The sequence below is a fragment of the Pinus tabuliformis genome, chromosome 7 (genome assembly GCF_031772625.1).
Source record: "Pinus tabuliformis cultivar Carrire ecotype Pingquan chromosome 7, CPIR1, whole genome shotgun sequence".
Lineage (NCBI taxonomy): Eukaryota > Viridiplantae > Streptophyta > Pinopsida > Pinales > Pinaceae > Pinus > Pinus tabuliformis.
In genome coordinates, this window is record NC_142293.1 from 599,028,433 (window position 1) to 599,054,195 (window position 25,763).

A 25,763-nucleotide genomic window follows, 5' to 3' on the forward strand; every position below is an offset into this window, starting at 1 on the left:
GAAAAAACTTTAAATGACTGCCACTCTAGAGCATGTGGCGGTCACATGTCTGGTATGCTACTACCCAAAATATACTACATGTTGTCTATTTTTGGTCTTCAATGTTTAAATGCTACATCACTACAGTCCGAAAATGCCATAATTTCCAAATTTATGATCGCAAAATGTGAGCACCTACTGTTCCTCTTCACCCAATCGTAGTTGTTGGTCCTTTTTCCAAATGGGGTATGGACTTCGTCACTTGTAACCCTTACTCAACCAGGATATATCATCCTTGCAGTCAATTACTTTACAAAATGGGTTGAGTCGATGCTTACATATAGAGACGACGATGAAACTGCAACTATTTTCATTTTCAATCATGTGATTTCTAGGTTCGGTGTCCCAGAAGCTATTTTTACAGGCCACAGTACTCATTTCCATAACTTTATGATGGTCGAACTATCCGCACAACTTGGCCTGTGCCATGATAGCTCTACTCTGTATTATCCTCAAGCTAATGGTTAGGTCGAAGATGTCAATAACCAATATGATTAAACAGATATTTGGTATGCATAAAGGAAACTGGCACTCTATGCTCTTTTCATCACTGTGGGCTTACCACACTACTATAAAAACATCGACGGGTTTTACCCCTTTTCAACTCGTTTATGGTTTGGAAGTCGTATTACCTATCGAATGTGAAATTCCATTAAATTAGCTACTGAATTGTTACCTTCTACCTCTATAGACAAAGAATGCTTTGTACATTTAGCTCATCTAGATGAAAATCGTCGTAATGTCGTACTGGCTAGTGAAGCTCACCAGGAACGTGTCAAAGCCCAATATGATCAAAACATTTATCCTCGTACATATTCAAAAGGTGACCTAGTCTTTGTATATGATCAAGATCATGGCAAGCTAGGTGCAGGGAAATTCGAGCCCATGTGGCATGGCCTTTACATCATAAAACGCATATTAGCTAAAGGTGCTTATGAGTTGGTTGATTACGATGGTATTCCTTTGGGAAAGCCTAGAAATGGTCTTTACCTAAAGAAATATTTTACATAAAATTTTGGTGAAGATTTGTATATTATTTATTGTTTTGTGATAATTAGTGTTTTTACATTTTTTACTACTTCTCCTGCTTATCTCGTTTTTTACACTTGATTTGCAGATGCCGATGTTTTCTTCGAGTTACATTGGCTTTGATGATGGCGTTAGTCATAGTACTCAAAATTTATCTTTCGTGGCATGGGTTATCTATTCACCCAGTGATGAGCTAGTCTCTATTCACGAAATATGTCTCGGTCAAACAATGAACAATATAGTGAAATATAACACAGTCATGGAGATAGTAGCTGATGCCATTAGATTTGGTATCCAGCATTTGATCATTAGGTTAGATTCGCAGCTTGTAGTATTAAATTTAAACAATGTCTATTCAGTAAGGAGTCCAACCATGTTAAGGGTGTTTTTACGAGTCCGTCTCTTGGAAAGGCACATTCTGAGATATTTAAACGCATTGACAGATGCATTGGCGAATCATGTGTTAAATAGACATTTGCAACATTTGTAAATTAAAAACAATATTCATTCATACATTTATCGAGATAAACATAGATAAAAGTAATAGGTTTTTCATTAAAATGGAGTTTGGGTGTGTGTTGGGCATCGAATCCCCCCACAGCATGTTTTGGGGCTCAAAGCCCAAGTTTTTGTCAAATGTATTGTAAGACTCTGTGAATTGCAGGCGCGGAGCCGAAGTATAGGTTGAGTCATAGGGTTGTCTGCCCTAATTTTTGTAATGTAATGTAATTTCATGTCGGCCTACCCATGGTCTGCGGACCATGAGATTGTATAAATAGAGCAAGGCTCTAAGTTGTAAAGATAGTTAAGGAATGAGCGGATTAGAGATAGAGAAAAGAGAAAGAGTCAAACTGTATTGGGTCGTAGTAGTAGGAAGAGGCTATGCAGTTGAGTGCACAGAGGCCTAGTAGAGTCCGCAGCTGAGTGAGCGGACCCCTACAATTGAGTGTGCAGGGTGGTGTTGAGTCTGTAACCTTGAATGAAGAATAATAAAGAGAAGTTGATTCCAATTTCTGTGAATCTTCTTGTCTATTGAATTCTGTACATTTATATTGTTTTATTTATCGCGCACACTTATATGAATGTTGGATATACTGTTAATTATCACTAGAATTACACAGATAAGTTAAGTAATCAAATAATAACAGGTTAATAGTGAGGAGGGGTAATAACACGGATCGTGCCCCGAGTAGGGCTGCGCGAAGACAACATCACAGGTTGTGAGGGACTAATAGATGCACGTAGTGATGTGTACGCAGGGTCAAACTGTGAACCGCCAGAAGCTTATCAAACATCCCCAAGGTGTAGAAACTTGGTTCTAGCACCCCCCCATACTACTTCGGGTGAGACCTCAGTCCGCACTCCACGGACTATTGCCGAAAGGGCCAGTAGTACCGGGATTTGTTTGTCTAAATCAACTCTGAACCTGGGTCAGACCCATACAAGCCAACAAATCTTTCAGTTGTCAAGACCAGGATCTGCATAAGGGATGTCTGATGTCGTGCCACTGGAATCCAACAAAGAAAGAAATTGAAGGGTGGTTGGACAAGAATATTCACGAGTTCGCAGCATAGGAAAATAGAATCCGCAAGTATCTAAGGAACAGTGGTTGGAGCGCTACTTATATATGGAAATCCATGAAATTTTCTTTGCATCCTTTCCTTCTGAGCTATATGAGTGGATCGTGAAGCTAGAAGACAGTCAGGGAAGGTTTAGGCTCAACAAACCAATCGTGTGGACTCCGGAATTAGTGCGCATACTAGAAGTGTCAGGATATAAGATCACGCGAGCTGTGGACCATTGGCTCGATCGAATTATAGGAGGATTTATCACTGAGTTCACGGTAGATATGACCGTCAGCTACAGTTAGGTGGAGCGACATTTCCTCAAGGGACCGTGAGGTAAGTATATCAAGTCTTTGAACACTTGGATTAAGATGTTATTGTGTGAAAAGTGGGTTATGCGAATAAATTAATGTTTGGGACTATGCGAAGTGGGAAGTTATACAGAAGCGGAAGTAGTGAAGAATTAGAAACTAGTCACTTAATTTCCCCCTCACGGGAAAGCGAGGAGGAGCTCGCGAAAGTCTCTCCGAGAAGAATGGTCAGTATGATAAGGCAAAGAATTCTGCGCTTACCACCTCCACCTACATTGCCATCCATCTCACCCTCCTCACCCCCATATCCAACCACCCCACCTCCGCCACCACCACAGTTCAGTATGGCGAGTGCAATCAAACTACTGTTATTCAGACGAGTATGGAACAAAGATCCAGGCCAATTCTGGTTCGTGGTAAGAGCGGTATGGGAAGCACAAGGAGTCATGGATGACAATATCAAAAAGGTTATGGTGGTAAGCGCGTTGCAGGATCGCGCATTATCATGGTACATCAAGCATTCTAATGACCATCCAAATGCAGGAATCACGCAAATCTAGACCACGCTGAACAGGGAATTTAGCAGGTGTTGGCTTATTAGGCCCTGACCTAGGTTTGGAAGAGTTATTAGTCAAACAAATCCTGTATCTACCAGCCCTTTCGGCAACAGTCCGTAGAGCGCGGACTGAGGTCTCACCCAAGGTAGCAGGGGAGGGTGTTGGAACCAGGTTTTCGCACCCTTGGGATGTCTTGATGTGGTCTGGAGGGGTCACAAACTATTTTGTGGCCCCGTGCCACTCTGTGTTATTACCGGGCTTCTGCGTAGATCTGCATGGGTGTACTTGCTTATTAATGAAATTATTATAGATTTGATGTTCTTATTACCGTCTTTAAGCAAACATTTAGCAATAAAACCCAATGTGCGCAATCATACAAAGATATAAACTCATATAACAGATGCATAAACCAGAACACAATAGATCCGTGATACGTCAGAAACCACTTATCTTTATTAAAATCTCCGTCAATACAACCAAATCTATCCTGCGCACTCATCTGTAGGGGTCTTCACACACAACTACGAACTCTACCAGGCCTCTATGCACATAGCTACAGAGCCTCTATCTATCTACCGACACCCTTGACTCGGACTTACAGACGCAGATAATACTATCTTCACAAACCCATAACACCAAGATCCAAGACAAAAGACTTCTCCAAAACTACTCTCTAGCCATAGGCCCTAGCTCTATTTATACATTCCCATGGTCCGCAGGCCGACTCTCTTCCTATTATTTTACATTATTCTTGGGCAGACAACCCTTTGACTTGACTCATTACAATTTGCACTCCGTGCACTTAGCAGAGTCTTTACCATACATTTTCCCCAAAATTGTGTACTTTGAGTCCCAAAACTATTACGCAGGGCCTCCGCTATCCAACAAGCCCCCAACACAATCAACGTGACTCATCTCGAGTCACTCGGCTGGTGTGGCAATCTTTGCGCGAAGGTCATTCAACAACTTCTGCGCTTCACTTACCCTCACAACAAAATCATCTGCCATCTGCTTTACCCGTTCTATGTGAGCCACCGATGTATCAGTATTCGATTCCATTGCTTGCCTGGGTTCAGATGTTGCTTGCATGTGTGCTAACTTTCCCTCGATGTTGGAAGAGACCGCGAATGCCTCATCCAGCCAAGGATGGATGCGTTCTTTAAGCACAGCTTCCTTATGCCGAGCTGCGTCAACCTATGCCTTGAGAGCTTGGGCCTCCCTCATTCTGTCCAGTCATTGTGTGATGGTGACTATTTGTACAGTCCCCCGGACTTTGTCATACGCCTATTATAACTCCCGCGCTTCTATTTCTACCTGTTGTAGCATTGGGTCATCCTGTAGAGATGTGAGCATAAGTAGGGACTGATCCAACAATCCCAAGAAATCTTGGACCGCGTGTTGTATGACTTCCAACCCTACTTGAATTTCACCATGGCATTGCTCTCGAACTTTTGAGGGTGTGGGTGGTTGCACCTTTAGTCTTAGCTCTGCGATTTTCAAATTTAATTCCCACTGAGCCTTCACGACCTCCTCTTGGGCCATACAGAATCTGGTGGCCATGTAATGGATTTTGTCTGTTATTGGAAGTTCCGCTAGGGCAACCACGGCTTGTTCCACTTCCTGGTTGTGGGTGACCAAGTCATCACGTTGTAGGCTGATCTGCTCCAGACTTGCCTTATGCTCCATTAAGATTTGGAGTGTGCGGCCTTCCCTGGCATGCAGCTCAATGGTTACACCATCTTGCAGTTGGTAAAGGGTTTCTCGAGGTAGAGCAATCAAATTCAACCCCCAACTTTGCATGTCACCCTCAGCTTTGGGTAAGACAACGCCTGTTGGCAACACTAAAGTGTTCATTGTGTAACTACACACCATCTGCTCGGTTGCAGCTATATCATCTGCTAGGTTTGGTAACATCCCTTCTAAGGGTCGCACCTGTAATGCCTGCAGCTGCGCTCTGAGCTCCCCCAACATAGTTGTCTACTCTGTCATCAGCTCCTCCAATGCGCTGGTAGCAACATTGCGTGCTGGTTCGCTGCTATCAAGAAATTATTTCTCCAAAGTCTTAGCTATTTTGGACTTCTTGCGTGCATGTGGCGATTCCTTACTGTGCAGCCTTTTGCCTTGGGTCGATGTTGTGGTAAATTCGGTGTGTTCCTGTGTCTCTAATTCCTTCTGCCTGTCCTGTTCTGAGGACATTTCCTGATCCTCCGGGGTTTCTTCAGCAATTACTTCTTGGGTCACCTCCTGCAGTGAAGCGGCCTTTTGTCCCTGACGTGTCCTTTCCGCCAGCTTAGTGAGTCGCTGCTGGATTTCCTTCTTGCGCTGTTGTGCTGCCATCCTTTCTAATGTGACCCTGTCTGGGTTGCACCATTCTGGAGGCCATGCTGCCAATACTTCGTAAATCGCATCTTCTATTGCAATGAATGGGATCTTGACCGATGTTCGCTTTGGATCCTTACATGAATGAGGTTGTGCATGTCTGCTTTGAACTCGGTCGTGCTTTGCAAATTGTTGTAGACCATTGGGGACATCCACATTCTGCGAGTGATCCATGTCCAGATACTCGCTTCCATGAATATCCAGAATGCCTTGATCTCCTGGACCCTCGTGGCATCCTTTGTAGCCCAGAGCGAGGTAAACCGTACTACTTCAGGTAGGTTGTGCTCCATGTTGGGAAACTGGCTACCCTACGGCAAGTCTCTTATAACCAAAAGGGTTGATAGTAGCAACCATGCATAATGGAAAGTCTTACCTTTCTCCTGTGCTTCCTTACAATTTGTCAGAAATTCATCGCATAAGAACTGTGCCCAGTTGAACTCGACTCCTTCTGCACACTGTTCCGCAAGCACAATAATAGGGGATGGCACCTCATCTGCATAAAATTTCCTCATGAATTTACTAGCTAGTAGCTGGGTGGCGACTCGCACCCCTCGGTCGTTGATGCTCGCTATTACATACCCACGCTTTCCTTTTTCTAGCTTATATTTAGCCTTCATTGTTTCTGCAAGACCCACATCGCTACTTGTTCCGGCTATGTCTGTGGGGTCGTTCCCTTTAATCAGCAGGTGAGTAATCTGGTGTACTAAATTAGCTGTGATCAAAATCAGCTCTTCCAACTAGAGATACCCATCATGTACTAGACAAAGTAACTGTCAGATCACAAAAATGGTGATGGTCATGCAGTGATAGTGGGGTATCCACCTCAGATTAAGTAAGCCCGCCTTTTCCACACCCAGTAACCATTTCCGCGGTAGTAATTTGTCTGCGGCCAATTGGGGGAACTTGTTGTTGTCCACTAGATCCCAATCTTCAAACTTGATACTCAGTACTCGGCCCAGCGGCAAACCATCAAACCTTATCTCATCTGGAAGAAGCGAGGTCTGTAGCATACTCTTTGTGGCGTCCAAGTCCTTCGGTATCTTGGTCGTCCCATTCCATGGAGAGACATATGGGGGTAATGAAGGTATTTGGAATGCAGCTTCTTCTTCCTCATCCTGTGCGTTAATCTAAGCAATCAGGGCTTGAAAATCTTCATCGTCCTTGTCAGGTTCAGTGGTGATTGCTTTGCCCTTTTTGGCTATTGACCTTTTACTGAATCTCGGTGATACCCTGACTGGCCCCATCGTCTGCTTGTTTTTCTGAGGCCGCGGTGTGCGTGGGGACTTTGGAACCTTGGGGGCTACAACCACTTCATCTGGCTCCTCCACGGTTGGATGTAGCTCTTCTGTGAACTGTGCTCGAGTTCTTGCCGTGGTACTCATGGGATGCCTGGTAGCAAGGTGTTTGTTGGTTGTCACTAGTTTAGGTCTCACATTTCCTAGTGTTGTCTAGAGGGTGTTATAGAAGCGCGTAGATTTGAATATATTCCTTCCCTCCACTTCTAGTTCATTAATATCTTCTAGGCGATAGATATTTTTGTATCTATCTCGGAACTTCTATCTTAATGACCCGCCGCCCACTCCTCTCTGCCATAGCTGGAACTTCTTGTCAGGAATAGTGGCGTTAATGGTCACCTACCAACCTTTCCATGTGGCAGCACAGCCCTTTTGGCGCAGCCGCGATCATGCTATCCGACTGGCCTTGCATGGAACCTTCTTTCCACGCCGACCTTCCGCAGACTTGTTTATAGTCCCGCGCCTTCTTTCAACTGTGGGGGGCACTGAGACTATGTTTTCCACAGCTAGTCAGGTGGTCACACGCCAGGTGCGATGTCTCAGCATCCCTACTAGCCTGGGCTACGGGAACCTTTCGAGTGCCTTCGTATCCGTTAGCTCCTTAGGTGCTGCTGTATGGAGTACACTCCTTTGTTGGTGCGGTTGCAACCATGATAGCAGGGTTGCAGCTCGTCTTATTGCCGAGGTAGACCTGGCCAGACTGGGTTTCCTTATGTGTAGATTCGCGTGGCCCACTTGTGTGACGCCCTGTTTTATTTTGTTGATTTCTTTCCCTAACATTGTGCTTTTCCTTCTCTGCTGCGCCCATTTTTCATTGATTTCACGCAGCCTAATGCTAATGCGCCCAGTCTAGGTTCCCTCTTGTCACACCTTTGCCTCCCTCCTATGATAGGTCCATCGATTCTCTGGTGTCCACAGATTCCCAGTGGATTGTCTTATGTTGTTCGTGCGCCCTCCTACTTTCCTGTTGGTTTTATCGCGGACAACTGGCGGGCGACATTGTTGCGGTGAATTCAGATTTTTTCTTCATATGTGGTTAGGCGTTAGCACACCATACACCCACACCCTATGTTGCCGATGGATGCTCACCCCCTTTTGTCCTCCAATCCGACCAAGCACCTGCCTACGAAATTCGCGCCACTTTCCCCTAGTATTTTGGTGTATACTCCACCCTTGTGCAGTTGTTGCACTCGGCGACCCCGTTTGTACACCCTACTTTTCTTCCAACCTAACCGGTTCACAGTGGTCTACTAGTTCCTCTGCTTCCATTGCACCCTCCTCTGTTGGCCGCTCCCTTGCTTCTATCATTACACGACGTAATGATCTAGTTATCATATTACAATTTAGCATCGTTACCTCATGCAATCGGTTCTGCCATCGTTCAATCTCTTCATCAGAGTCCAATGTATAGGAACTGTCGCATTCCCATGAGATTCTCCCATCCACTGTCGGATTCACTTGATCTTGATCTTGCGCTGTGATCTGGTAGATATGATCCAAGTCCTCATCACTCTCCTCGTCGTGTACGGGTTCAGTGTAGCGTGCCCCTTCAGCCGGATCTAGTGGAATGACTACGTGCAGAGACTTTTTCTCAAATATCATCTTTCATTCTTTTAGATTAATGACTCCATTCATGTCCGCAGCCCAGTCTATCCCTAATAGTGCTGGGTAAGGGTTACTATCATCCACAATTTCTATTACCTCAAAGTCTGTTTATGTGCTCGTGTCTTTTATATCTACTGTGACTCCTTGTAGTCTCCCCATGGGCAAGATATTTTGCTGGTTCACCATCCGTAATTAAATAGGAGACCATTGTAATGTGGGCCTACCCATGCGTTCCCATGTCTATTTAGGTAGGACATTCACATCTGACCCCAAGTCCAGAACGACTTGATCCATCTCATAATCGCCAATCTAGGCAGTCAACTGCATCTCCCGCCCTGTGTGTAAAGCATGCTTGCCTAGCTTCCTAATCATGCATGGTTCACCGGACCCTGAACATCTAGTTATCAATTCTTGCAATCCCTTCACCGCTCTGGTGTCCCATAGTATCTTCATGCATATATCTAAGAAGGTAGTTAACATGGAAGTATCCAACTCCGGCTTAGTCTGATCCTTGCTACCCGAAGTAGAAGGCTCCGCGAAGCTCTCCTTGGCTTCCATAAATGTTTCCTTTGCACGTTCCAAATCAAATCCAGGTTGCTTGGTAGGGGCCTTGCAAACCCATGTATCCTCCTCAGGTTGCTTCCCCTTATCTTCTCCTGTAGTCACACCACTTCTAAGCATCATGTTTATGTTAGTATCCTCCTCGCATGGTTTCGCCTTCATCATCTAGACGTTCTGAGTGGGAGTAGCCTGGAGCACCCCTTTTTCTCACATTTGTGCAATTAGTGTGGGGCAATCTACTACGTCATGATCGAATTGGTAATAGTACGGGAAGCATGTTCTAGTTGGGTTCGTGCAATCCCCTATGTAGTGCCCAAGTCCTCCACAATTGTAGCAGATTAATTGTCCCCGACCTCGTCCAGGTCCCATTCCTCCTCGTCCCCATCCGCATCCCTGAAATCCGCCCCATGTTATCGCTGCAGTTGGATCCTGACCTCACGCCTCAGTCTGCATCCTATAAGCAGGTGTCTGTTCCATCAGCAACTCATAACTTTGGCAATTGCATTCGTCATGGCCCATCGATCTACAAAAATTGCAAAATAGCTATTGAGGGGGTTGTATCAGTTTCGGAAATAGATGACAGTTGTCTGTGTTGTGCTTTCCTCCCACCTGATAGATTACGCACCAGAGTGAGGGCACCACGCTCAACCCTACTTGTTCCTCTGGTCGCAATGGCATTAGTCCCCCTCCTGCCTGATAGTTTGCGAATATCGAACAGTGATCCTTATCATGGCCCTGGCCTTTACATTTTATGCACCATACCTCTGCGCACGCTTCTGACCAAGGTGTTTTATCTTGTTTCAAACTTTGCATTTCTAAGCATAGGTTTTGTAGTTGTGCGTGGATTTGCTGAACTCCCAACCCTAGATCCTATATTATAGTTTCATGCAACCTCAGCGCTATCTCCAATGCTTCAGCTTGGGTTGAGATCTTTTGTTGTGATAGCGTCGTCCTCAGATGTGGTGTCAACAATGCCACAAACCACGCGCAGTGCTGCACATCCGTTAGCATCATGTTAGCCTCACGGATTGTACTTTTCAACCTCTGATCCAAATCCCACGGGGTTTCACCAGGCATCATCGCGATCTCCTTGAATCCAATGATCGACTGTGTTTCTAATTTTGGTCGGCTAAATTCCTTGTTAAGCGCGTCCTGAATCACTGCTATTCCCGCATTTGGGTGATCGCTAGAGTACTTTATATACCACGTCAATGCGCGGTCCTACAGCATGCTCACCAGAGAAGCCTTTTTGATGTTCTCATCTGTTACGCCTTGGGCTTCCCATACAACCTTTACCACGAACCAGAACTGATCTGGTTCCTCATTTCCTACACCTCTAAGTACCAGCAACTTGATCGCACCTGCCATCCCTACCCTCGATGGTGGCGACGGTGGGGTAGGTGAAGATGGGTTGGATGTAGGTGAAGTAGGTGATGGCGTGGATGGCGGTGGTATTAGTGGAAAGCACTGCTTTATCAATCGGACTGCACTTCTCGGAGAGAACCCTGTGAGTTCCTCCTCGCTTTCTTGCGAGAATGAAATCAGAGGGTTGTTTTCTAATCCTTTGGTCCCTCGATAGCCTCTTCCACTCCTTGTTACCCCAGACATCAATGGATGCGCATAACCTGTTATTCACATAATAGAATTTTAATCCAAGTATTCAATGATTTGATGTACTTACCCCACAGCCCTTGGAGAAAGCGCCTCTCTGCCTTGTTGTAACTCACAATTGTGTCTATCGTGAACTCAGTTATAAACCCTCCTATTACTCGATCCAACCAGTGATCTACTTCCCGTGCAATTTTGTCTTCAGATGCTTCCAGCCTACGCACCAACTCTGGAGTCCACACGATGGGTTGATCCAGTCTGCACCTTCCCTGACTGTCCACTAGCCTTGTGATCCACTCATACAGTTCTGTCGAAAATGACGCGAAGAAGATCTCGTGGATTTCTATGTATATGTAGCGATCCAACCACCTTTCCTCAGATATCCGCGGATTTCTGTTTTCTTGTACCACAAACTCATGAAGATTATGATCCAACCAATCTTCAAGCTCTTTCTTTGTAGGGTTCCAGCATTTCGACATCAGACATCCCTTAGGCAGATCCCAGTCCCAGCAATGGAACCATTTTTTGGTTTATTGGGCCCTAACCCAAGTTCGAAAGAGTTATTAGCCAAACAAATCCCGCAGCTACTAGCCCTTTCAGCAACAACCTGCAGAGCATGGACTGAGGTCTCACCCGAGCTAGCAGGGGAGGGTGTTGGAACTAGGTTTCCGCACCCTTGAGATGTCTTGATGTGGTCTAGAGGGGTCGCGAGCCATTCTGTGGCCCCGCACAACTCTATGCTATTACCGAGCTTTTGCATAGATCCAAGCGAGTGTACTTGCTTATTAATGAAATTATTATAGATCTGATCTTCTTGTTACCGTCTTTAAGCAAACATTTAGCAATGAAACCCAGTGCGCACAATCATACAAAGATATAAACTCATATAACAGATGCATAAACCATAACACAATAGATCTGCGATACTTTAGAAACCACTTATCTTTATTAAAATCTTCGTCAATACAACCAGATCTGTCCTGCGCACTCAGCTGCAGGGGTCCACGCACACAGCTAAGGACTCTACCAGGCCTCTGCGCACACAGCTTCAGAGCCTTTATCTATCTACTGACACCCTTGACTCAGACTTACAGATGCAAATAATACTGTCTTCACAAACCCATAACACCAAGATCCAAGACAAAAGACTTCTGCAAACTACTCTCTAGCCATAGAGCCTAGCTCTATTTATACATTCCCATGGTCCGCGGACCATGGGCAGGCTGACTCTCTTCCTATTATTTTACATTATTCTTAGGTGGACAACCCTTTGACTTGACTCATTAAAATTCGCGCTCCGCACACTTCGCGGAGTATTTACCATACTTTTTCCCAAAATTGTGGACTTTGAGTCCCAAAACCATTACGCGGGGCCTTCGCTACCCAACAGCAAGCCAAAGTCGGAAACACAATCAATCATCAGGTTTAAGGAGATCGCGATGCTCCCGTGCGAGACCCCACGGGATTTGGACCAAAGACTAAAGGGCATGATTCGTGAATCCAACATGACGTTGACAGATTAATAGCATCGCGCATGGTTTGTAGCATCACTAACATCGCACTTACGGACGGCGCTATCACAGCAAAAAATTTCCACCCAGGCCGAAGCTTTAGAGATGGCAATGAGATTGCATGAGACCCCTATACAAGACCCTGGTCTGGGAGTCCAACAAATCCATGTGCAACTGCAAAATCTGTGTCTGGAGATGCAGAGTTTGAAACAGGATAGGACACCTTGGCCAGAGGCGCGTGAGGAGGTATGGTGCATAAAATGCAAAGGCCAGGGGAATGACAAGGACCAATGTCTAGTGTTCGAGAATTACTTGGTAGGAGGAGGGACCATGTCATTAAGACCTGAGGCAATGGTAGGACCAAGTGTAGCGCCTGCATTATGGTGTGTGATCTACCAAATAGGAGGAAAACACACTACGGCTAATTTTCATCTATTGCAGAAGTATATGCAGACGTCCCAGCAATTGTTTTGTAATTTCTACAGGTCAGTAGGCCATGATGAACACACATGCAGAAGCTACGAACTAATGATGGATCAGACTCTTACCTACAGGGTGCAGACCAAAACATAAGCCCTCGACCCAAATGCAGGAATGGCGTGCACTGGATTTCAAGGGCGCAGTCGAGGTCAAGGTGGAATGGGACCAGGAATGGGTTGCGGACAACTAATTTGCTACAATTACGGGAGGCCAGGGCACTATGCCCGCAACTGTACAAACCCAACAAGGACATCATGTTTGTACTGTACTCAGTTTGATCATGAGGCAGAAGACTGCCCTACATTGATAGCAAGACTGCGCGAAAAAAGGGGTACTTCAGCCCCCTCCGACTCAGAATTTGCAGATGATGAGGTCTGAGCCGCGCGAAGAAGACCCGAATGTAAACATGATGCTCAGGAGCAGTATGACCATTGGCGATGATAAAGGGAAGCAGTCAGAAGAAAGTGCGTGGGTTCGCAAGGCTCCTACAAAGGAACCTGAATTTGATTTAGAATGTGTGAAGGAAACATTCATGGAAGCTAAGAAGAGCTTCATGGAGGCCTCCACTTCAGGTAGTAAGGATCATCTAGAACCAGGGATGGATCCTTCAATGCTCACTACCTTTCTGGAGACATGCATGAAACTACTACGCCACAGCAAGGTAGTAAAAGGACTACAGGAACTTATCACTAAGTGCGCAGGGTCAGGAGAACCGTGCATGGTCCGGAAACTCGGAAAGCATGAAATGCGCATAGGAAGGGAAATGAGGTTGACTGCGCAAATCGGTGAGTATGAAATGGATCAAGTAATCTTGGATCTCGTATCGGACATGAATGTACTACCAAAACAAACATGGGAATGCATGGGCAAACCCGCGCTACATTGGTCTCCTATTCAGTTACGAATGGCGAACCAAAAGAAGATCTTGCCCATGGCAAGAATGCAAGGGGTAACAATAGATATTGAAGGTGTGAGTGTGCAGGCGGATTTTGAAGTGATAGAGATTTTCAATGATAGTAATCCCTATCCTGCGCTACTAGGAATAGACTAGGCCACTGATATGAACGAAGTCATAAATCTGAAGAAGCGCAAAATGATCTTTGAAAAAAATCACTACACGTATTAGTACCGTTAAATCCAGCCGAAGGAGCGCAATAAACTGAACCGGTGCGCGACGATGATAGTGATAAAGATCTCAATTGTATTTACAAGATAATCACGTGAGAAGAGGATTGGGTGAATCCGACTATAGATGGAAGGATTTCATGGGAGCACAAAAGCTCTTGCACTTCGGATTCAAACAAAGAGATAGAGCGATGGCAGAATCGGTTGGACGAAGCAACAATGCTTAATTGCAACATGATGGTTAGATCACTGTGTTGTGTGACAACAGAGGCAAGGGATCTGCCTACATATGATGGGTTGAAAATGATGGATGAATTCCTAAACAAATTTGAAATCACATCACCAGAACAACAGCGGTTCGATGCTTTGAAGTGGGCACTACGCGCAATGCCCGCATGATGGTGGAGTACGCATCAAGGAAGTTTTGAGGACTAGTGCGGATGCAGAAGGATGATGCACCGACACTTTGGAAAACCCTAGCCCAAAATGAGAGCTAATCAGCAGGGACGGAACAACTTGCTTGTCCACCTTTCCCGATGGGTACGGACATATGTGGTATAGCCCACACAAGTGCACACCACTCCCAGAATAGAGAAACGAAACAAACCGCAACAGCAGGAAAAGCAATGCGTGCTACCAATTATCCATGGAGAAACATTCGATAGGGTGTGCGAAGTACTGAATAGGGTTCACCAGGTGAGACGCACTGATTGGGACCTACGCGTACCACAAAAATGGCTGCGCAGTGTGGAGAAGACTGGATTGCTTCATCTACTGTGGATACCACACTTTCACTGTGCACCCATCACTATTTTCGTCATCAGGCAGCTACTTTTCCTGGTGCATGATGGGTACTTATGGCTAGAAGAGCCTATTCCCATCACGGCGGATCTCATCCACAAAATTTCTCAGCTTCCCTGTAAGGGAAAGGACCCCGCGATGATAGCAAGAAAGAGAGGCAATTTGGCTCTCATAGAATCCATGAAGAAAAAATATAAGCTCAAGAAGAAAAAGAGGGGTTACACCATCAGCAATATCAAGGATAAAGGGGTGCATGTAGCCACCCAACTCCTGGCCGAGAAGGTAATGATAAAATGTTGCGGTGACGAAGTACCAGTGCCAGTAGTTGTGTTGGCCGAACAATGCACAGAGGGGGTCCAATTCAACTAGGTCGAGTTCCTCTGCGAGGAATTCTTGATCAACTGCAAGGAAGCCCAGGAGTAGGGTAAGACCTTCCACTATGCGTGGTTTCTCTTGTCCATTTTGCTGGTAGCGGGAGAACTACCGGAGGACAGCCAGTTCCCGAGAATTGAGTGTGACTTACCAGAGGCCGCAAAGTACGCATCGCTCTGGGTTACTAAGGACGCAAATTAGATTCGCAAGACAAAGATCTTCTGGGTGCTCATCGAGGCGAGCATCTAGATGTGGATTAATAGGAGGTCGCGCCTGTCCCCCACAGTGCACAATAGTCTGCGGAGATTTGCAGAGTTCAAGGCGGACATGCACAATATTTACATCAAGGCAAGAAAGGATTCGGCGTAGTAGTGGACCAACCTCCCCTTCATCACCACTGATGATGCAATTTTTACAGTGTTAGAATCATGGCCTCCTGAGTGGTGCACCCTAGATTTGGCAGAGTTGGATAGGACAGTAGCACATAAAAGAAAGGATGAAGCCAAGCTATGCGTCACACAGCTGGCCGAGAAGAGGCACAATGAAAAAGCGGTAGCAGAGGTAAGGGTAGTCCGCGAGGCAGCATAGGCAGCCGCGAAGTAGGCAAAGGCCGTCGAAGTAGCAGCAGTAGCATAGACAATAGGGGCCACAACAATGCAGGAAGAGGAGGGCCAGGAATTGTCTACAGGACAGGAGGCAGAGGACACAGACCTTGCAGAAGAAGGTGCGGACCTGGGCACAACTTCCACCCAACTCAAAAGGTCGTGCATCACAGAGAGATCAGGTCCACAGAAAAAGGTCAAGGCCTCTAAATTGGCCATTGACCCGATCACATTAACGGAAGGTGACCTCTACAACATCAATGACACGGTTCGTGAGGTCACCAAGGAAGCGTTCCAAGAAGTCATGTCGAAGCAGCAGACTGTGTTGGGGGCCCTAAGGGCACAGCTGTAGGAACTACAAGTGCGGCCCACATAGGAAGGAGCCCTAGCCACCTATGTTGCAACAGGCACATCAGCAGCAAAGCAGATGCTTCGCACAAGGATGGCCAATATCATAGTGATACTGGAAGGGGCGCTAACAGTAGAGAATGAGATCAACAGAGCCATGGTTGGTAGGATCAAGGGACTTGGCCTTAATTCAGCTACCCTTCCGCAAGACACACTATACCAACTACAGGATGGAATAAGAGCAGAGCTCCACGCCAGGGAGTGTCGCGCGATTCAAGTGATAAGTGAGAAAAAGATCAACATGGATCAGCTTAGCCTACAGCGTGATGAACTGGTGTCACAAAACCAACAGTTAGTACAGATAGTGGACGAAGCATGCTGGCATATCCCAGAGTTATCCATCACCGCGGAACTACCAACAGAAGTTTCGATCCACTGTTTGGCAAGTGGAGTCTGAAACGTGCGCAAGGAAACAATGCGAGTGCATCTGGAGCTAAATCTCCAAATTGTCAAGCTGCGGCTGAAGGTGCAGCCTTCCACTCCTCCCGAAGTTAGAGAGCAGCGTGTTAGCGCTATCCAAACAAGATTGGAAGAAATTGGACAGGCAGTGCAGGACTGTACTGGTATGTAGGACCAAGCCTTTGGAGTACTCACATCCTTGCAGGAGGACCCCAACATACAGTGCCTAGAAATAGAGGTGTGCGAGCTTCAGGAGCAGTACCAAAATGTAAGGGGAATTACGCAGACAGTCATCCTCACTCAACGACTCACAAAGATACAGCAAGCAAGGGCACTGAAAGAGCAGGTGGATGCTGCAAGACAGAAACAGGAACTTCTCAAAGCATGCGTCCAACCATGGATTGACGAGGCCTTCACCATTACGGCAGATATCAAGGGCAAGCTCGCACAGATGCAGGGGCTCTACGTGCTAAGGTAGGGATTTGATCCTCACAAAGAAGCATCGGAAGAGCGCATGCAGCAGGTCCAGCAAACCACAGAACAGTGCGCTGCGGACCTCCAAGTAGTACGGGACCAGTTGGAGGGACTCCGCGCCAAGATTTCCGCACCAATAGAGCGACTCCAAGGCAAGTCATGATGTTTGTGTTGGGGGAATGTTGGGCATCGGATCCCCCACAGCATGTTTTGGGGCTCAAAGCCTAGGCTTTTGTCAAATGTATTGTAATACTCCACGAATTATGGGCACAGAGCACTAAGTATAGGTTGAGTCATAGGGTTGTCCACCCTAAGTTTTGTAATGTAATGTAATGTCATGTCGGCCTACCCATGGTCTACAGACCATGGGATTGTATAAATAGAGTGAGGCTCTAAGTTGTAAAGATAGCTAAGGAATGAGCAGATTAGAGATAGAGCATAGAGCAAGAGTCTAAGTGTATTGGGTCATAGTAGTAGGAAGAGGCTCTGTAGCTGAGTGCACAGAGGCCTAGTAGAGTCCGCAGCTAAGTGCGCGGACCCTTGCAGCTAAGTGCACAGGGCGGTGTCAAGTCAGTAACCTTGAATGAAGAATAATAAAGAGAAGTTGATTCCAATTTCTGTGCATCTACTTGTCTATTGCATTCTATACATTTATATTGTTTTGTTTATCGCGTGCACTTATATGAATGCTGGATATACTGTTAATTATCACTAGAATTACACAGATAAGTTAAGTAATCAGATAATAACAGGTTAATAGTGATGAATTGGGGTAATAACACGAATCGCGCCCCAAGTAGGGCTGCGCAAAGACAACATCATAGGTTGTGAGGGACTAATAGATGCGCGTAGCAACGTGCGTGCAGGGTCAAACCATGGACCTCCATAATCTCATCAGACATCCCTAGGGTGCGGAAACCTGGTTCTAGCACCCTCCCATACTACTTTGGGTGAGACCTCAGTCTGCGCTTTGCGGACTGTTGCCGAAAGGGCTAGTAGTACTGGGATTTCTTTAGCTAAATCACCTCTGAACCTGGGTCAGGCCCATACAAGCCAACAGTGTGTCTACAAAATATGTCATCCGAAGACATAAAGACTCCATGGCCTTTTATTTTCCGAATTTGCTGACACCAAAAAGTCAAAAATGGTCCTAGAAACTACAACATCTAGGCATGGTGATGCTCATGATAACACATGATAGAACAATCAAATCAATGCAGAAAACATCTAAGAGGCCGTGTAACCCCAAATACGTGCCTCTGATAGGCACGTGGAATGTCATCAACTCCAGTCTTTGGGATGTTGGCAATCAACCTCTCAAGGTTGTGCTCCAACTCTATCAGGATGTCATCTGCCTCTGGGTTCCTTGCCGCACCTAATATAGGCTTCTCACCTCATCTATCGTACCGTCTCATCCCACTGGTCGGGTTGGAACCACATCTGCACATGTGTTTCGGATAATTAACCTCTAAAGACAAAAAACACTTAAAAATTGAAAACTGTGAAAATATATCAAAATGAGAAAATTCTTACCTAGATCACCCCACTAAGCTCTGGATGGAAGTGGGATATCAGGATCACCTTGGTAATATATTCTTGAATATGAAAAATCCTCTATTGGAACAATCTGCTGGCCCAGCCAGTCAAAAAAATCTGTCGTATACCTCACTACAGGACCATCACCTTCATGACGTGCCATCAGATCAACCCACCTCATCAAGCGTGGATCCCTCGAACCTCCCTCATTTGCCAAAATATATTGTGGATAAAGAATAGGAACCCTCTCTAAGCCAAAAGCAGTAAGAATGGCACCATAACTAAAATTTTTCAGTTTACCATTCTTGCACCTAGTCAATTGGCCCTTCATGTTTACCACTACTACTTCGCACCACTTGAATATTGTCGATTCTCAGCATTCCACAGTCATCTGCGTCTGTGCCCATGTGGCTAGATGAAGGGAAACACTGCCACACAGTTTCTAAATAGTGAAATCAATGGTCCTCAAGGGTAAAAGTTTGATGGACCGAATGTCAATCCATCCATATTTGGGTGGTGTACCCCTGCAAAAGCACCGTAGATATCCATCAGTAGTATCTCCCTTGCTCTCGATCCAAATAGTGAAATATCGACTCCCCGATGAGACAACCCAGTCAGAAAATAGATGTCATCAACATCAATGGTGAGGCAGTGATCAACAATCACAAAACACTGTTCCTAGACATTCCAGGTCCTCACCAACCATGTCATCAGATCTACTTGGGCTTTCATCCCAGGGATAAGCCAGTATTTCAGGAGGCCACATGTTAGGTCCCTATACTACTAGTGTAACCCCTTATTTTTATTAGCGCAACCCCCTTATTATATTATTGTGCCCATATAGTCCCTTTGTTGTTATTATTATGCCCCATAGAAGCCCACTATTGTTATTGTTGTGCCCTTACAATATTATTATTATGTAGGCTTTGATTGTATTGGGACCCCTTAGACTCCTATATATAGAAAGGAGGTCTTGTCATTTGTATTATCCAAGAATTATTCATTTGTGGTAATGTAAAGGAGGTTTCCCCCTTGAAGAGACTAATTTTTAAGTCGTTGATCTACCTTTTCTATCTTTTTGTGAGTTGGTTTCATAACATTTAGTATCAGAGCTTTGGATTCTAGGGTTTCGCTGCTCCAAACAGGTCTTCATGGCATTTTCACTATAAATTTTTCTCTACGAAGTTTCAAAAGCTAAACAAAAAACTCATTTGAGCTTAAATCGTTCTGAACCTCAGGTCTGAATTTTAGATCTTGTCTCTCTATATTTTCGGAGATATGACCTGAGGAAGTTAGGGTTTTTTCAAGCTCCAGAATTCCATCGCAAACAGTTCATCGTGAATTTGCGCTATAATTTTCATTTTATGACATTTCATACTCTAAAATTAAAACCCAATTGATCCAAAATCTGGATGACACTCGATCCTGAATTTCAGATCTTTTTTCAATACATTTTCGAAGATATGGTCCAAGACATTTAGGGTTTTTGCAGGCTCCCAAATTACATCCCAAACAGGTGACTTGGGGAAAATCGTCATAACTTTCTCTCTGAGCATCAAATTGAAATTTCGTTAAACATTACAGAAGGGTGATGGCCTTTAGTTTTTTGTGTATCGATTTCAAGTCCTAAGGTAGAACCAGTGACACGTGGAACTTCATACAAGTTCGCTCTACTGAACCAGTCTATTATTAGGTCATCGTGGGAGATTTAGCATAACACTTTCTTGGAGAATCCAATCTTGATCAGAGGGCTACTGTAAGTCACAATTTCAAACCTTGGGTATCCGACATTACAGAGATACAATATATTCAATATCGATCTCCTACAAAGTGAAAAAAGTGTGTATGTTTGTTTGGTTAAAAAATTATTTTGAAGGAATTCGAAGGGTGTGGAAGCTAAGGTGGATGGTATAGAAGAAAACCTTAAAGGCAACATGGAATATTTGAAGACATATTTGACAAAGTTGCTACAAGAAACGCTTATTAATAGTGAAAGGGTAGTAAGGAAACTCATGATGAGAACAAAAGAAATGTTAATCATAATTTCATAGACTCTAAAGTTGGATTGAATACCCACCATGTTCCAAATATCGATATGAGGAAGTTTGATGGCAAGGATCCCGTAACATGGATACTACAGATGGAGAAGTATTTCTATCTCCATAATGTGCAAAACACACAAAAGGTATGCATTGCAACTTTATATTTGGAACCAAATCATTTTGTATGGTATCGATGGCTTCTCTCTCATAAACAATTTGTCACTTGGGCAATTTTTACCGAAGAAATGATAGCACATTATGAGGATACAAAAAGCAACACCTTTTTTAGCCAATTGATAAATCTCAAACAAAAGTGTTCAATGATGGAGCACATTAAGGACTTCTAAAAATTGAATATAAGGGTAAAACATATTCCATAGGAGCATAGGATCGATGTGTTCATAGGGACTTTAAATGATAACATCCAACATGAGGTTCACTTTTGTGAACCTGATTCATTGGATAAGGCATTCAGTTTGGCAGGAAAAATGAAAAGAAAAATTATGGCAACAAGGAAGCCTACCACTCAGAACTATAAAGATGGAAGTGGTGTTTCTCCTAGCCTTTCACCACCTACAAGGTTGACACCACAACAATTGGAAGAAAAAAGAGAAAAAGGGATTTGTTACAATTGTGATAGAAAATGCACTAAAAGTCATAAGTGCGCTGAGAAGAAATTAATTTACATACATGGGGAAGAGGAGCAAGAAAAGGAACAAGAAACTTCAAAAGAAGATGATATACACCAGGAACCAATCTCAAAGAAAGAAGAAATGAATCTGACAATATCTTGTAATGCATTGACAAGAATTACCACTCCTCAAACTCTCAAGATAGAAGGGAATAACAATAAGAAAAAGGTAATAGTGTCGATTGATTCGGGTAGTACCCATAATTTTATTCATTGTAAGATAGCCAAGGAATTAAATTACTTCTTATATCTAGCACCATAGTGTCAAGTAATGGTTGCAAATGGAGGAACCATAAATTTCTCTGGAAAATTCCATAATATTAAGCTATCCATGGGATAATATGTCTTGAATATTCCAATGGTTGGTGCAGAGGTTGTAATAGGAGTCCAATGGTTACAATCTTTGGGTATGATAGCTTTTGATTTTTAAGAAATTTTCTTGAAAATTTTTTGGGAAGGAAATGAAGTTGAATTAAGGGGTATCAAAGGGAAACCAGGAAACATAATCAGCTCTAAAATCATGACAAAGCTTCTAAAGAAATAACAACGGGGCGTAATTGCACAATTATGTTCACTATAGGTTCCCACATATCATCTATTTCTCCATATCTCCAAAATGTTTTGGACAATCATTCCAAGGTATTTGAGACTCCCAAAGGCCTCCCACCTATTCGTGATCATGATCATGCTATTCATTTGATTCTAGGAAGTGTTCCCCCAAATATCAGGCCTTACAGATATCCATATGCCCAAAAGAGTGAAATTGAATGTATGGTTGCAGAAATGATAGAGGTTGGTATAATTAAACCTAGTCAAAGTTCTTTCTCTGCTCCAGTGGTATTGGTACACAAGAAGGATGGATCATGGTGCATGTGTCTGGATTATAGAGAGCTCAAAAAAAAATGCTTTTAAATATAAATTTCCCATTCCTGTCATTGATGAATTATTGGATGAATTACATGTATATCATCAAATCATAATGAAGATTGAAGACATTCCAAAAACAACATTTAGAACTCATGAGGGTCATTATGAATTTTTGGTCATTCCTTTTGGCCTTACCAATGCACATTTTACATTTCAAGTTTTGATGAATTCCATTTTCAAACCCTTTGAAAATTTATGTTAGTGTTTTTTGATGATATACTAATCTACAACAAGTATTGGAAGGATCATGTTCAACATGTTGACAAGGTGCTCAAACTGAGGAGAAACAATTATATGAAAAAATATCCAAATGTTTCTTTAGAGTACAAGAGGTGGAATATTTGGTTACTCAGTTAGCTCATAACTCATCTTATCATCCTCAATCTAATGGGAAAACTGAGATAGTGAACAAATGTTTGGAAGTATATCTTCGTTGTTTTGCATCTGATAAACAGACATAATGGGTCAAGTGGTTTCCTCTGGCTGAATGGTGGTATAACACTTCCTTCCATACTGCAACAAAAATGACCCCATTTATGGCACTTTATGGATATCATCCACTATCCATCGCATCATCTTTAAAATAAAATTCTAAGGTTCAAGCAGTGGAAGATCGCATCGAGCATCAACAACAAGTTCTCAAACTCTTAAAGGATAACCTCAATTTGGCGAAAAATAGAATGAAAAAATACGCATATCAACTTCAGTGTATGAATTTTTTATGTATGTGACTGGGTATTTCTACGACTACAACCATATAAAAAAATGTCCCTCAAGCAAGCCAAGAAGGATAATAAATTATCGCCAAAGTATTATAGTCCGTACAAGGTGTTACAAAATATTGGTACTATGGCATACAAATTGGAGCTTCCTACATCTTCCTAAGTGCACCCATTTTTCCATGTTTCATGCTTAAAGAAGGTTATAGTTGAGAAGATCCCAGTTCAAACAATATTGCCAGAACTTGACAGGGAAGGAAAAATCATATTGGAATCGGAAGAAGTCACAAAAACAAGAAATCAATGGCTACGAAATCAATCAATTTTTAGAGTATCTCATCAAGTGGAAGAACTTACCCGCTGAAGATTCCACATGGGAGGATGATAATTTTATATAGAAGCATTCAGAACTACTCAAGCGTTGAGGACAACACTTTTTGAAGGAGAGGGGCATGTTAGGTCCCTATACTACTAGTGTAACCCCTTATTGTTATTATTACAACCCCCTTATTGTATTATTGTGCCAATATAGTCCCCATGTTGTTATTCTTATGCCCCATAGAAGCCCATTATTATTATTGGTGTGCCCCTACAATAGTAATGTTCTGTAGGCTCTGATTGTATTGGGACCCCTTAGACTCTTATATATAGAAAGGAGGTCTTGTCATTTGTATCATCCAAGATTTATTCATTTTTGTAATGTAAAGGAGGTTTCCCCCTCGAAGAGGTTGATTTTTAAGTCGTTGATATATCTTTTCAATCTTTTTGTGAGTTGGTTTCATAACACCACAAGTCCTGAGTGCCTGCAGAGTGGCCAGATGAGCCAAAGCTGAAAAATCATTGGCTTCATTCTCTCTTTACCTCCACTCCATTATCAAGCAATCAAATGACCTGAAATGACCATTTAAAAGCAGTTATAAGCATTTTTAAAACTCATTTCATTTTTTTTGGGGTTAAAAACTTGTTTTAAAAATAACCCCCGGCGCCTGCCTGACTTCCCTTTTATGGACAGGGCGGAGCAATACGGAATTTTCCAGAATAATTCCATGCAAGCTGAGATTTTCCATATGGAAAATTTTATCTTCCTATGCGGGCCCAATTGAACAAAACCCACATAGGGGTTAGGGCACATTTTTGAACAAATTTGTGTCCCAAAACCCAAATGAAAGCTTAAAAGGAAAAAAAAATGGATAGAAAGCTAAGTTATGGAGAGATATTCTACAGGGAGGAAATGTTGTGCAATTTCATCCACTGGTTGGCTCGGAATTAGTCCTAGAAATTCTGCAGTAAAGACTCCTCTCTCTGCTTTGAACTGGTGAAAATGCAAATGGTAAAAATAAAATTACTTTTTCCCACTTTTATAAGTTTTTAAGCTCAAAAAATATTATTTTTATATTTTGAATCTTTTTGAGAGGGAAAACACCCTTTCGAGCAGTTATGATGGGTTATTGATTTTAAATGTGAAGGATCATTTACGGAGTAAAGGTAAATCATTTTCGACATTTTAGCATACTTTTATCGCTTTTTATGCTCTTAAAAAATTACGATAAGTAAAAATCATGGAGTCTTCTTTTAAGCCCTTTTCAGACTTTTTCAAAAATGAAAATATTGTCGAGTACTTTCTTGTTCGAACTCATAAAAGTAAATGAACAACTGTCCCCTCAGTATAAGTTTACCCCTTTTACAAACAAATCCAGGACCATTTACGAAAAAGGTATACGTTTATCAAACATGGTCAATAGAGTTCTCTCTTGTATTATTTTACCACTTTTCGGACCTGAGAGACTAAATTGACGTAAAATAACCTGATGGAGTCTACTTATGTTTTTCCTCTGACTCTCTAAAAATGAAAAACATCGAGCTTTACTTTCTATGAGCTAGTTAAAATTTTATGGTTAAAGAGCTGAATGAGTTTTCTTTTTGTGTCTTTTTCAAACTTTTAAAATAAAACAACATTGAGTTACCCCTTTACTGGACTCGTAAAAAATTAAATAGTATAGGAGTTGTTAAGCATAACGAGACTGAACCATTCCTTCTTAGGGTTCATTAAAAATATTTCAATGGACTCATCCAAAGGATGAGCTTACATTCCAAGCATATGTTATCCTCCTCAAGCTTGTAAAAAATAAAAAGGTACTTTCCAGTAATGGGGGGGGGAATTGGGGAAGGTGTCCATTTTACATCATCAGTTAAAAGGTAGCATATCGCTCTGTAACATGGCACTCCATCACATTCATGTTCGGGTTTGAAAATCCATTTTCCTTAAATTTAATCAAACCTCATTGAAAATATTCATGGTTTTGGGTATTATCATTGAGTCAAATGCTACCAAATAATTATAGTGTCATTATGTGTTCAAGAGAAGTTCAACTTTGGTTCAAATCCCTTTGCAAAATCTTTGCCTTCATTCACGCCGACCATCCTTGAGTCAGCCATTGAAAACTATTTTCAAAACTTGATATCATGTTTCAAATTGTATGCTTTCCTACGATGGATCGCTTCCTATCGACTTCATCTCATTATCTAGGAAGTTAATTTAGAAACCTTCAGTACCTTGAAGCCTACATGCCTTAATGGAAGGTTTTTCACTTTCGACGACAGGTTCTCATCATTGGCCTTCGATCGAATGATTCCATGAGTGTTCAACTTCAGATCACGTATCCGCACTTCATATATTGTACTGGGAGTACCTTAAGAACCATTGTCATTATTGGTGGTTTCTCTCAC